The following is a 13,338-nucleotide window of genomic DNA, read 5'->3' on the forward strand; positions in this document are numbered from 1 at the left end:
GTGGGGAGGCCGGCCAGGCGGGCAGGCAGCCCTGGCGGTAGAGGTGTTGGGGGTGGGGGGCAGCGCGAGGGTGGACAAGCCCAGCCAAGTGGAAAGAAAGGGCCTTGAATGTCAGACGCAGCCGTGTGGTTTGAAAGGGAAGGGATTGGGTCTGGCGCTGTGGCTCCTCTTGCAATGCCAGCATCCCATAAGAGCACCGGTTCCGGTCCCAGCTGCTCCACTTCGTTGCTAATGTGCCCGGGAAGGCGGCAGAAGATGGCCCAAGTGCTTGGACCCCTGCTGCCCCCGTGGGAGACCCAGCCAGAGTTCCAGGTCCCGGCCATTGCAGCCATTTGAGGGAGTGAACCAGCGGATGGAAGATCCCGATCTCTGTCTCTCTCTGCCTTTCAAGTAAATAAAGATAGAGGGTGCAGTGTTGTGGCATAGCAGGTAAAGCTGTGGCCTGCGATGCCGGCATCCCATTTAGGAGCCTGATTCCTGGCTGTTCTGCTTCTGACCCAGCTCCCTGCTAAGGCAGAGGAAGATGGCCCAAGTGCTTGAGCCCCTGCCAGCCAGGTGGGAGCCCGGAAGAAGCTCCCGGCTCCTGGCTTCAGCCCAGCCCAGTCCTGGCTGTTGTAGCCATCTGGGGAGGGAACCAGTGGGTGGAACACCTTTCTCTCTCTGAACTCTTTCAAATAAGTAAATAAATAAATTTTAAATGGAAAATATTAGGGAGCAGGCACAGTTAGAAACGGGACCATCCTGGGGCCAGAGTAGGGGGGATGGGTGTGGCCACAAGGGCCAGGGACTGGGCCAAGGCAGCAAAGGAGGAGAAAAGCCGCTGAAGGTGGAGGTGGGGAGGACAGGGGTGGCCAGCTGGCCCTGAGGGTCCCCTGGGGACAGCCCCACCCACAGCTCCACCCGGGGCTACCGGGGAAAGCAAGGCATCGGATGAGACATCTCGCCCAAGGAGCTCCCGCCCCAGGCCAGCACTTGGCTTGGGGGTCTCCCTGCCTGAGCCCCAGCAGGGTCACTGGGGCCACTTGAGGGCTCCAAGGCCGGGAGCGAAGTCATCCCAGGCCCGCCAAGGCCTTTGGGTAGGAGGCGGGGGTCTCTGCGCAGAAGCTCTGCGCCTGTTCCGTGTATCTGAGTCACCTGGAGGCAATCTGCGGCACCTGGCACAGACCATTGCCCGGGCATGCGCAGTGCAGATGCGGGGGTCCCGCTCCGTGCGGTATTTCCCACCCACGATCGGACGAACCTGCGGCTTGCGGGACCCACGGACACGGCCCCCGCCCATGTTCTCTGGGAGGGCCCGGTTCCCAAAGGCGCGTCCATGGGACTGCTATGGTGAGCCTGACAGTGACCTGGGCTCCCAGAGGGGGGGCTTTCCTCGCCTCGCAGCCCCCAGCCCCGTCAAGCAGGCAAAGGGTGTGCACCTGCCGGGCTTGCTCAGCGCGGGAACCCAGGTGCGTGTGCTGGGGTGTGTGGTGGGTGTGCGGTGGGTGGGCGGCGGGAGGCACGCACCAAAGCTGGCCCTCCAGAGGGGACCACCGGCGTGGGGCAGGGCTGGGGTCGCAGCAATGTGGGCAGCGCGTTCCCTCGGAAGTGACCTCTGGGGGGCGTTATTCACTTCCGGGGCAGAAGAAAACTGCAGGCCTGGGTGCAAAGTTAGTCTTGAATTCCATGCTCCCTAAGCCTTTAAAAAAAAAAAAATGCATCCGGCCAGCAACGCCAGCCCGGGGGGGGGGGGGGGGGGAGTGAGTTGCGGTCCTGCCCCTCCCCCTACAGGCCCTCGGGCCAGGGGGATCCCAATGTCTTATGCACAAGACCCCTTGGGCCTCAGCGCGATGTTTAAAATGCATGGCATCCAGTGCGTAGACTTGCAAAGGAAACCAATTACACTGAGATTCAGTCAAAATATTAAATATAATCAAAAAGTAATCAAAATATTTTTTAAAATCCGTGATGTGGTAATATGCACGCTTCTCCATTAACACTTTAAATAGCAAGCTCCAACGACAGCGCTCGTAAGGACTGTAATTTCCAGGGATGACTGTAAATGCTACTCGGAGTTCCACAACAGTGGGTGTGCCTGGGAGACAGCTCTGATTCCCCTCAATGGCAGAGCGACAGGTGTGGCTCAGGCTGCCAGAGAGGTCGATGACAGCAGGTGCAATTGTCCCCCCCCCCCCATTCAAGTTCAGGGGACTTCCTGCACTTTATCTGGGAACCTTCCCAGATCTCAGGCAAATAATGCACTCCAAAGAGTGGGGGGCAAGCTTGCAAGTATTAGAAATAAAATGTTCAGAACAGGACCGTGGTGGGATGGGAACTTGCCCACCCATCGTCAAAACTGCCCCCAGCTGCCTCCCAGCCCCAGCTCACCTCCTGGTTCTTTTTTTTTTTTTAATTGTTATTATTTTTTACATATGTGTTTTTATTTATTTGAAAAGCAGAATTATAAAGAGGCAAGGGAGAGAGAGAGAGAGAGAGAGATCTTCCATCTGCTGGTTTACTCTGCAAATGGCCACAACAGCCAGGCCTGGGCCAGGCTGAAGCCAGGAGCCAGGAGCTCCATCCGGGTCTCCCATGCAGGTGCAGGGGCCTCAGCACTGGGCCATCCCCTGCTGCTTTCCCAGGTGCCCAGTGTGGGGTGCCGCAAGTCCAGCCCCAAGGACCCGGATTTTAGGAGTGGGAGGAGGCTTGTGTGGTTCCGGGAAATGTTTTCTCACGGATCTGGTTCCGCTGTTCCAGGTGAGGATTCTATGCCCTGTGTAGATGGGTGCTTTATAACTGAACTTGGAGCTTTTACGTTGGACAAATGTGTTGTGGACTGAGATTAAAATCTGACTCTGGGCTGGGTATGGAGGAGCAGCAGGTTAACCAGCTGCTTGGGACCCCCGTGTCCCACACCAGAAGACTAGGGGTCAAGTCCCAGCTCTGCATCCCATCCAGCGTCCTGCTAACGCGCCCCCTGGGAGTCCCTGCCACTCATGTGGGAGACCCGGATGGAGTTCCCGGCTCCAGCCCTGGCCTAGCTCTAGCGGTGATGGGCACTGGGGGAGTGAATCAGCAGATGGAAGGCCCCCCCCCAAATGCTTTGCCTTTCAGATAAAAATAAATAAACATTAAAAAGGCAAAAAAAAAAAGGGGGGGGATGGTACAATTCCTTAAAAAAATGCTAAGTTAGTGCTCAGCTGCTTTAAAAGATACGGTCACATTCCTGGGGACAGAAAGTGGGCCAGAGGCCACTGGGGGGCGGGGGGAGCAGGCAGTTATTGCCTAACGCCCCAGACTTTCTAACGAGGGTGATGAAGAGGTTTTGGAAATAGATACGGTGATGGTGACACAACACCGTGAGTGCAATGAACACCATGTGGCCGGATGCTTGAAAGTGGATAAAAGGGCAGAGGTTCTTTTTTTTTTTAAAGATTTATTTTTATTTACTTGAAATACAGAGTTATAGACAGAGGGAAAGAGAGAGAGAGAGAGAGGTCTTCCATCTGCTAGTTCACTCTCCAAATGGCTGTAATGGCCGGAGCTGTACAGATCCAAAGCCAGGAGCCAGGAGCTTCTTCCGGGTCTCCCACATGGGTGCAGGGGACTTGCACCGTCTTCCACTGCTTTCCCAGGCCACAGCAGAGAGAGAGCTGGATTGGAAGTGGAGCAGCCGGGATTAGAACTGGCACCCATCTGGGATGCTGGCACTGCAAGCTGGGACTTTAACCCACTGTGCCACAGTGCTGATCCCAGTTCTATATATTTTAACACCCTCCACCCAGGCACAAAGCATTTTACACACACACCACATTGGCAAGAACAACAAAAAAACGAAAACGCTTCCACATCGTGGGTGGCCCAGAGTGAACCATGGAGAACTCTAGGCTGGGTGGGAGGGGTGTACATTGGGCTGATGAGTTTGAAGAGACTTCCAGCCTTATGCAATGATGTTAAAGACGCCCGTCGCTTTTCCCTGCGAATTCTGCCCCTAAGTATGACCCTAAAGAAGCTTGCAACATGCCCTGAAAGCTCCCAGGAGAATGTGCGCAGAGAGGACATTTCTGTTGCGAAAGTCTGGAAACAACCCTGGCGTCGAGCGGTCAGAGGAAGCACACGGACACGGAGGCACACTGGCGCGAGGGGGAAGTGAAAGGCCCACGGCAGAACTCCTGACCCAGGAGAAATCTTACAGACGGAAGGTCGAGCGAAAATGCAACTTGCAGAAGGGTGTGTCTAGGTTGTTCTATCGCATCAAGTTCAAAAACATTCACAACTGCACACGTCAGGGATGTTCGCATAAAGAACAAAACCGAGAAAGAGAAATGGACGCACAGGAAGTTTAGTGGCGTTTCGCTGGTGGGGACGGACGGGGCAGGTGCAGACGGGAAGACCCGGTACTGGCTGTTGGCCATCATCTACTTCTCAAAGTGAGTGCTAAGTATATGAGTGTCCAGGTGTCATTGTTTTCTTTCTTTTATTATTGCTTGAGAGGCAGAGAACAACAGACAGACAGGCAGATCAGCCATCCACTTGTTCATTCCCCAAACGCCCGCAGCATCGGGGCTGGGCGAGGGTCAGAGCAGGGAGCTGGGATTGCACCCAGGTCTTCCACGTGGACAGCAGGAAGCCAACTACTTGAGCCACCACTGCCACCTCCCCAAGTGCGTCAGCAGGAAGCAGGAATCGGAAGCAGAGTCAGGACTTGAATCCAGGACCCCTTGAGGTGGGGCTGGGGCTAGATCTTACCCAGCACCTTACCTGCTAGACCAAACACCCCTACCTTTTTCTTGTACCTCATTTTTGTGTTTCATGTATATTCTGTATGCATGGAATAGTTCATAATTTAAAGAAATTATTACACTGATTAAAAAAGCGAAAAGACAGAAAAGAAAATATTTGTAAATCATGGTAGCATCTAGCATCCAGAATATATCAATAACACTTAGAACTTAACAAGAAAAGACAAACAACTCAAATTTGAAAATGAATGCAGTATCCGAGAAGACCGTTCTCAAAAAAAAAAAAAAAAGGACAAATAGCCAATAAGGGGGTTGGCGCTATGACTCAGATCGCTAAGCCCCAACCTGCAATGCCGGCATCCCAAATCAGGGCGCCAGATCAAATCCCATCTGCTCTGCTTCTGGTCCAACTCCCTGCTAATCTGCTTGGGGAATCAGCAGAGGTCGGTCCAACCACCTGGGTCCCTGCCACCCATGTGGGAGGCCAGAATGGAGGGCCCAGCTCCTGGCTTCAGCCAGGCCCCGCTCTGGCTGTTGTGGCCATTTGTCTCTCCCTCTCTCTGTCCCTCTGCCTTTCAAAGAGATTATAAAGAAAATCCTTATTTTTAAAAAAGGCAAAACAATACCTGCATGGGAGACCTGGAGAAGCACGTGGCTCCTGCCATCGGATCAGCACAGTGCGCCGGCCGCAGCGCGCCAGCCATGGCGGCCATTGGAGGGTGAACCACCGGCAAAGGAAGATCTTTCTCTCTCTCTCTCTCTCTCTCACTGTCCACTCTGTCTGCCTGTCAAAAAAAAAAAAAAAAAAAAGGCAAAACAAAATGGCCAATAAGCCCCTGAGAAGATGCGCGAAGTCATTAGTGGTTGGAGAGATGCAAATCAAAACCACAATGAGATATCGCAGAAACATTATGCTCAACCAAAGACACCAGCTGCAGGTGGACGCGTGGTGCACAGAAGGACCCTTGCTACGTGCATGGTGCAGGGGGTGTCCCTGGAGGCACGGAGTCCCGCAGCAGCACCGCTCCTATCCCCCCATCTGCTTCCCGTTCCAGCCCCTGGCAGCTGCCAGTCCACTCTGGGTCTGCAAGTCGTGCGTGCGTGCACTTTGGATTCTCTTGGGTAGTAACTCTATAATTCACTTAATGTATTCATTTATTCGAAAAGCAGAGGGACACAGAGAGAGAGAGAGAGGAAGAGAAGAAAAAAAAACCTGCCATCTGCTGATTCACTCCCCAAATGGCCACAACAGCTGTAGCAGGGCCAGGCCAACACTGGGCGCCCAGAACTCCATCTAGGTCTTCACTGAGGGTGGCAGGGGCCCACATACATTGGCCACCATCTACTGCCTCCAAGGCACATTCGCAGGGAGCTGGACAGGAAGCAGTAAACCTTATTGCAAATGATTTAGGGGGCCAGAGCTGGGAGCTGGGATTGCAACCCAGGTCTCCCACGTGGACGGCAGGAAGTCAAATACTTGAGCCATCATCTGCTGCCTCCCAGTGTCTCCACTGGCAGGAGGCTGGACTTGGGAGCAGAGCCAGGACTCGAAGCCGGTACTCTGATGTGGGACGGGGGCATGTTTAGGCTGAAGGTAAATCCACAATCAATCTCTCTCTCTCTCTCTCTCTCTCTCTCTCTCTCACACACACACACACACACACACACATCAAAAAGCCCCACTAGTTCTTCTAAAAATGCAGTGGGAGATGTATGGAAGGCCTGAGACATCAAGACAGGGTAGTGGGGGCTGGTGTGGTGGCGCCATGAGTTTTAAGCCAATGCCTGCCATGCCACATCCCGTGTCAGAGCGCCGTTCTGAGCCCCGGCTGCTCCGGCTCCCTGCTGATGCACCTGGGAAAGCAGTGAGGATGGCCCAAGTGCTTGGGCCCCTGCACCCACGTGGGAGACCCGAGTGGAGCTCCTGCTCTTGGGTTCAGGCTGGCCCAGCCCTGGCTATTGAACTATCCGGGGATTGAACCAGAGAATGGTTCAATCTGTGTCACTCGCCCTTTCAAATAAATAAATAAATCTTAAGGGGGGGGGCAGCACTGTGGCACACTGGGTGAAGCCACCACCTGCAACACCGGCATCCCGTCTTTGCTTTGCCACCACTTTGACTCCCAGTTGCTCCACTTCTGAGCTGGCTCCCTGCTAATGTTCCTGAGAAAGCAGCCGAGGATGGCCCAAGTGTTGGAGCCCCTGCACCCACGTGGGAGACCCGAATGGAGCTCCTGGCTTCCACGTGGCCCAGCTCTAGCTATAGCAACCATTTGGGGAGTGAACCAGTGGGTTCTCTCTCCATCTCCCTCCCTTCCTCTCTCTCTCTCTGTAAGTCTGCCTTGCAAATAAATAAAATAATCATTTTAAAAAGTTTTTAAAAAAAATAAGGGACCAGCCGGCGCCGCAGCTCACTAGGCTAATCCTCCGCCTTGCAGCGCCGGCACACCGGGTTCTAGTCCCGGTTGCCCCTCTTCCAGGCCAGCTCTCTGCTGTGGCCAGGGAGTGCAGTGGAGGATGGCCCAAGTGCTTGGGCCCTGCACCCCATGGGAGACCAGGAGAAGCACCTGGCTCCTGGCTTCGGATCAGCGCGATGCACCAGCCGCAGCGTGCCGGCCATGGCGGCCATTGGAGGGTGAACCAACGGCAAAAAGGAAGACCTTTCTCTCTGTCTCTCTCACTGTCCACTTTGCCTGTCAATAATAATAATAATAATAATAATAAGGGACCATGAAGGCATAGCAATAGAAACATCCAAAGTGCAATTAAAAAAAAGAAAAAAGCTGAATAAAAATGACCAGACACACAAGGACAAGCATGATGTGAGTCGACTCACATGAGATACCCAGACTCAGCAAATGCCAACGACGTGCAGACAGAGAGCAGATTTCAAGTCACCAGGGCAGGGTGGTGGACGAAGCACGGGGCTGAGTCACCGCTGCTTCCTGGTCTCCGAGTCTCTGTTTGCAGCAGCTGGGGAGAACAGTGAGGCTGGCTGCACAACACGGAGAATTTACCGAAGACCCCTGGGCAGCACGCTCACCAACGGCTGAAATAGCGAACGTTTGGGATGTCTATTTGGCACAGTAAAAACAATTACCTAAGATAAGCTGTTTTTTTTAAAGAGTATTTATTTGTTTATTTATTTGAAAGGCAGAGCAACAGAGAAAGAGACAGTTGTGGGTTTTTTTTTTTGCTTGTTTAAGATTTACTTACAGGCCGGCGCCGCGGCTCACTAGGCTAATCCTCTGCCTGCAGCGCCGGCACCCCGGGTTCTAGTCTAGTTCTAGAGCCTACAAACCCTCTCCCGGCTGTGCAACCAGGAGAAGTGAAATCATACGTGCACACCATGAGTGCCCTTAGCAGTCTTGTTTGCAAAAGCCAGCAGCAGAACAGCCCCAGGGAGCATCTGCAGATAAGCATTGCTCTGGTCACTCCATGGAATGCAAGTCGCCGGTGAGAGGGACGGGCTGGTGACTTACACAACAGCCGGGATCAATCTCAAAACAACGATTCTGTGTGAAAACGGCCAGGCAGGAGGGCGCCGGCACACCGGGTTCTAGTCCCGGTCGGGGCGCCGGATTCTGTCCCAGTTGCCCCTCTTCCAGGCCAGCTCTCTGCTGTGGCCAGGGAGTGCAGTGGAGGATGGCCCAAGTGCTTGGGCCCTGCACCCCATGGGAGACCAGGATAAGTACCTGCCATCGGATCAGCGCGCTGCGCCGGCTGCAGTGGCCATTGGGGGGTGAACCAATGGAAAAGGGAAACCTTTCTCTCTCTGTCTCTCTCTCTCTCTCACTCTCACTGTCCACTCTGCCTGTCAAAAAGAAAGAAAGAAAGAAAGAAAGAAAGAAAGAAAGAAAGAAAGAAAGAAAGAAAGAAAGAAAGAAAGAAAGAAAACAGCCAGGCAACAAGAGGGCGCGTGCTGTACGAACCCAAAATTCTTCTTCAAAATTCTAGAAAACAAACAGAAAGTGGATCCGTGTTTGTCTGTGGATGGGGGTGGGAGGTGGAGGAGCAACGGGCAAGAGGGGTAAAGCTGCCGTCCATGACTCCGGCATCCCAGAAGGCACTGGTTCAAGTCCCAGCTGCTCCACTTCTGATCCAGCTCTCTGCTAAAGCCTGGAAAGGCAGCAGAAGATGTCCCAAGTTCTTGGGCCCCTGCACCCTCGTGGGAGACCCAGATGAAGTTCCAGGCTCCTGGCTTTGGCCTGGCCCAGCCTTATGGCCTGGCCATTTGGGGAGTGAACCAGCAAATGGAAGACCAATATCTCTCTTGCTATAACTATGCCTTACAAATAAGTAAAAAAAAAATTTTTTTTTGACAGAGTGGACAGTGAGAGAGAGAGAGACAGAGAGAAAGGTCTTCCTTTTCCGTTGGTTCACCCTCCAGTGGCCACTATGGCTGGCTCTGTGCTGATCCGAAGGCAGGAGCCAGGTGCTTCTCCTGGTCTCCCATGGGGTGCAGGGCCCAAGCACTTGGGCCATGCTCCACTGCACTCCCGGGCCACAGCAGAGAGCTGGCCTGGAAGAGGGGCAACCAGGACAGAATCCGGCGCCCTGACCAGGACTAGAACCCGGTGTGCCGGCGCCGCAGGTGGAGGATTACCCTATTGAGCTGCGGCGCTGGCCAATAAGTAAATCTTTAAAACCCTTCCCCCTTTGTATGTCTGTCTGTCTGTCTCTCTCTCTTTTCAGAACTCCATTCTGGTCTCCCACCTGAGTGATAGGATTTAGACCATCTTTATAATTCTAATTTTTTTTTTTTTGACAGGCAGAGTGGATAGTGAGAGAGAGAGACAGAGAGAAAGGTCTTCCTTTGCCATTGGTTCACCCTCCAATGGCTGCCATGGCTGGCGTGCTGCGGCCGGTGCACCACGCTGAGCCGAAGGCAGGAGCCAGGTGCTTCTGGTCTCCCATGGGGTGCAGGGCCCAAGCACTTGGGCCATCATCCTCCACTGCCTTCCTGGGCCACAGCAGAGAGCTGGCCTGGAAGAGGGGCAACCGGGACAGAATCCGGCACCCTGACCGGGACTAGAACCCGTGGTGCCGGTGCCACTAGGTGGAGGATTAGCCTAGTGAGCCGCGGCACCGGCCCTATAATTCTAATTTTTAATTTTTAAAAAGATTTAATTATTTATTTGGAAGTCAGAGTTAGAGAGAGAGAGAGAGAGAATATATTCCATACATTGGTTCCTTCCCCAGACGGCTGCGATATGCCAGGGCTGGGCCAGGCTGAAGCCAGGAGCTTCTTACGGGTCTCCCACACGGTTGAAGGGGCCCAAGGACTTGGGCCATCTTCCACTGCTTTGCCAGGCATAGCAGAGAGCTGGATTGGAAGTGGAGCAGCCGGGACACAAACTGGTGCCATATGGGATGCCGATGTCACAGGTGGCAGCTTTATCCATTGCGCCACAGCACTGGCCCAACTGGACCATCTTCCACTGCTTTCCCAGGCCATAGCAGGAAGCTGGATTGGAAGTGGAGCAGTAGGGACTCAAACTGGCGTTAATCTTAGCCCTCTGTGCCACAACCCTGGCCCCAAGAGGGAGGGCTTTACAAAGATTCCAGCAAACCTTCCAGGGCAGTGCCCATGTCCGTTTTCTTCACTGTAGCAAGTTTCACAGTCTGTGCAAGTTTCAAAATGTGTCAAATTATGTACTTTAAACATGCAATTTATTGTAGGTTAATTTTTGACTAAATTGTTTCATTTGCAAATTGGTTACAAAGTGAAATAGTAAAACAACTAAGGTATCAAGGGTATTCTTTTGCAATGGTCTTGGATAAGACCCAGTTTTGTTTTAGAAAATGAGAGGCTCTGGGGCCAGCGCTGTGACATAGCAGGTAAAGCCACTGCCTGCAATGCCGGCCGACATCGCGTAGGGACACCAGTTCAAGTCCCAGCTGCTCCTCTTCCCATCCAGCTCCCTGCTAATGTGCCCGGGAAAGCCCTGGAAGATGGCCCGAGTGCTTGGGCCCTTCTGTCCCTGTCATTTTGGCTTTCCCAGGATGTCTAGTCAACCGCGTTATCCAGGTAGAGCCTCTGAGATCTGGGTCCACTCACTGAGCACAGAGCTTTCAAGATCCATCCGTTTGGTCAAGCAGCCACAGTGCCTTCTGGGGCTGAGCAGGATTTGCCTGGTGGCTAGATGGCAGTCTGTCCATCATGATTTGATGGACATGTAGGCTGTTTCCAGCTTTTATGAGCTCATACGCATTTACAAACAGATCTTTGGTTTATTAAGATTTACTTATCTATTTGAAAGGCAGAGTTGCAAAGAGAGGGAGAGACAGAGAGAGAAATCTTCCATCTGCAGGTGCACTCCCCAAATGCCCACAACAGCCAGGACTGGTTCAGGACAAAGCCAGGAGCCTGGAACTGCATCCGGGTCTCCCTCGCGTGTGGCAGGGACCCGAGCCCTCGGGCACAGGGCACTGGGTCAGAAGCAGAGTGGCTGAGACTGGGACCAGCACCCATATGGGCTGCCGGCATTGCAGGCTGCAGTGTAATCCACTGAGTTACAACACCAGCCCCTTGGGCAAGCAGCTTAACCTCCCCGAGCCTGCATGGTTGTGCGCAAGACGCGCACTCACAAGATTCTCTTGCCACTGGGAAAAATGTTGGATGGAGGCCCAGCGACCAGGACTCTCAGTACAAGGGTGACCAGCCACCCCAGTTTGGTCCCAGGGCCGAGGGTTTCCCCAGGGTGCAGGACTTTCAGTGCTAATACTGGAAGTATCCGTTAGGGCCGGCGCTGTGGTACAATGGGGAAAGTGGCTCCCTGCAGTGCCAGCATCCCATATGGGCACTGGTTCGAGTCCTGGCTGCTCCACTTCCAATCCAGCTCTCTGCTATGGCCTGGGAAAGCAGTAGAAGATGGCCCAAGTCCTTGGGCCCCTGCACCCACATGGGAGACCTGGAAGAAGCTCCTGGATCCTGGTGAATGAACCAGCAGATGGAAGATTTCTCTCTCTCTCTCTCTCTCTCTCTCTCCCCCTCCCTCTCCCTCTCCCTCTCCCTCCCTCCCTCCCTCCCTCCTTTTTTCTCTGCAACTCTGCCTTTCAAATAAATAAATTGATCTTTAAAAAAAAAAAGTTGCTTGCCCAAGCCCAGTGTGCCAGGGCTCCCAGGGGCTGAACTTCGCGGTTTGGTGGAGCTGGGTAGGGCTTTGCTGCCCTCTAGTGGCAGCCAGGGCAGCACCGGGGGCATGAGTCCTCGAGTGGACCTCCATCCGTTGGTGGGAGGCGCACACTTTCCACCCAGGGGGCAGGACCTCAATCCAGCCTCCGCCCCAGGCAGGTGCCACATGAACAGCCCCCACTAGGCTCTGCTGGCAGCGTGGTGCCGTCCACCTGTGAGTCCTCTGAGCACTCGGGCCCTCGGAGACCCAGGGCCACGCCACTGGGTTTGGGTCTGTGGGACCCTGGCCACTCTGTCCTCTGGGCCTTGGTTGTGTCTCTGTGAAATCCAGATGATCGGTGAGGCGGCGGCGCTGGCCACACTCGGACACCGGGGCTGCTATCACCGGTTCCTTCCCACCCACGTCTTTGCGCTGCCCTGTTCATTGCCTTGTTCCGTTGACTTCTCTTCCATCCAGCTGCTTCCTGCCAGGCACAGCTCAGCGCCAGGCCCTGCCCTACAGACAGACGCTGCCCCCACCCTCCTGGCTCTGTAGCTCTTTGCCAGTCCGCTGTCTCGTGCTTTCTCTCCCGTATTGATCGAATGCTCATCCATGTCTCACACCCACCACGTGGCAATCTCACGGGCACACGCACCACTCTGTACATTGTTCCGTTCCTGTGTTCTCCCAGAATGTTCTGAGAGCATCCACTACACCAGACTGGGGGTAGACGCTGGGTTCTGGCCCAGCCCTGGGACCCACTGTGGTCACCATTGCGCCAGCATCAAGCCATAGAGAAGCAGCAGCCACAAGAAGGGAGCAATTTACTGCCTGACAGGTGGCAGGAGGGGGCAATCAGGCACGGCATCACAGAGGAGGTGGCATTTAAGATGCATTAAGAAGGCTATGTGGGGCTGGCACTGTGGCAGAGTAGGTTAAGCCTCTGCCTGCAGTGCTGGCATCCCATATGGGCACTGGTTCAAGCCCCGGCTCTTCCACTTTCTCCTCTTCCTCCTCCTTCTTTAAAAACTTATTTATTTATTTAAAAGGCAGAGCTACAGAGAAGGAGAGAGAAAGAGAGGGAGGGAGAGAGAGAGAGAGAGAGAGAGAAACATCTTCATCCTCTGGTTTATTTCCCAGATGGCTGCAATGGCCAGAGCTGAGCCAATCCAAAGCCAGGAGCCAGGAGCTTCTTCCTGGTCTCCCACGTGGGTGCAGGGGCCCAAGGACCTGGACCATCCTCTACTGCTTTCCCAGGCCATAGCAGAGAGCTGGATCAGAAGTGAAGCAGCTGGGACTCGAACCGGCACCCATATGGGATGCTGGAACTGCAGGCGACCGCCTGACCCACAGCACTGGCCCCTGCTCCACCTTCAATCCGGCTCCCTGCTGATGGCCTGCGAAAGCAGTGGAAGATGGCCCAAGTGCTTCAGCCCCTGCACCCACGTGGGAGACCCGGATAGAGTTCCTGGCTCCCAGCTTCTGATTGGCCCAGCTCC

The sequence above is a fragment of the Oryctolagus cuniculus genome, chromosome 19 (assembly GCF_964237555.1).
Source record: "Oryctolagus cuniculus chromosome 19, mOryCun1.1, whole genome shotgun sequence".
NCBI classification, from domain to species: Eukaryota; Metazoa; Chordata; class Mammalia; order Lagomorpha; family Leporidae; genus Oryctolagus; species Oryctolagus cuniculus.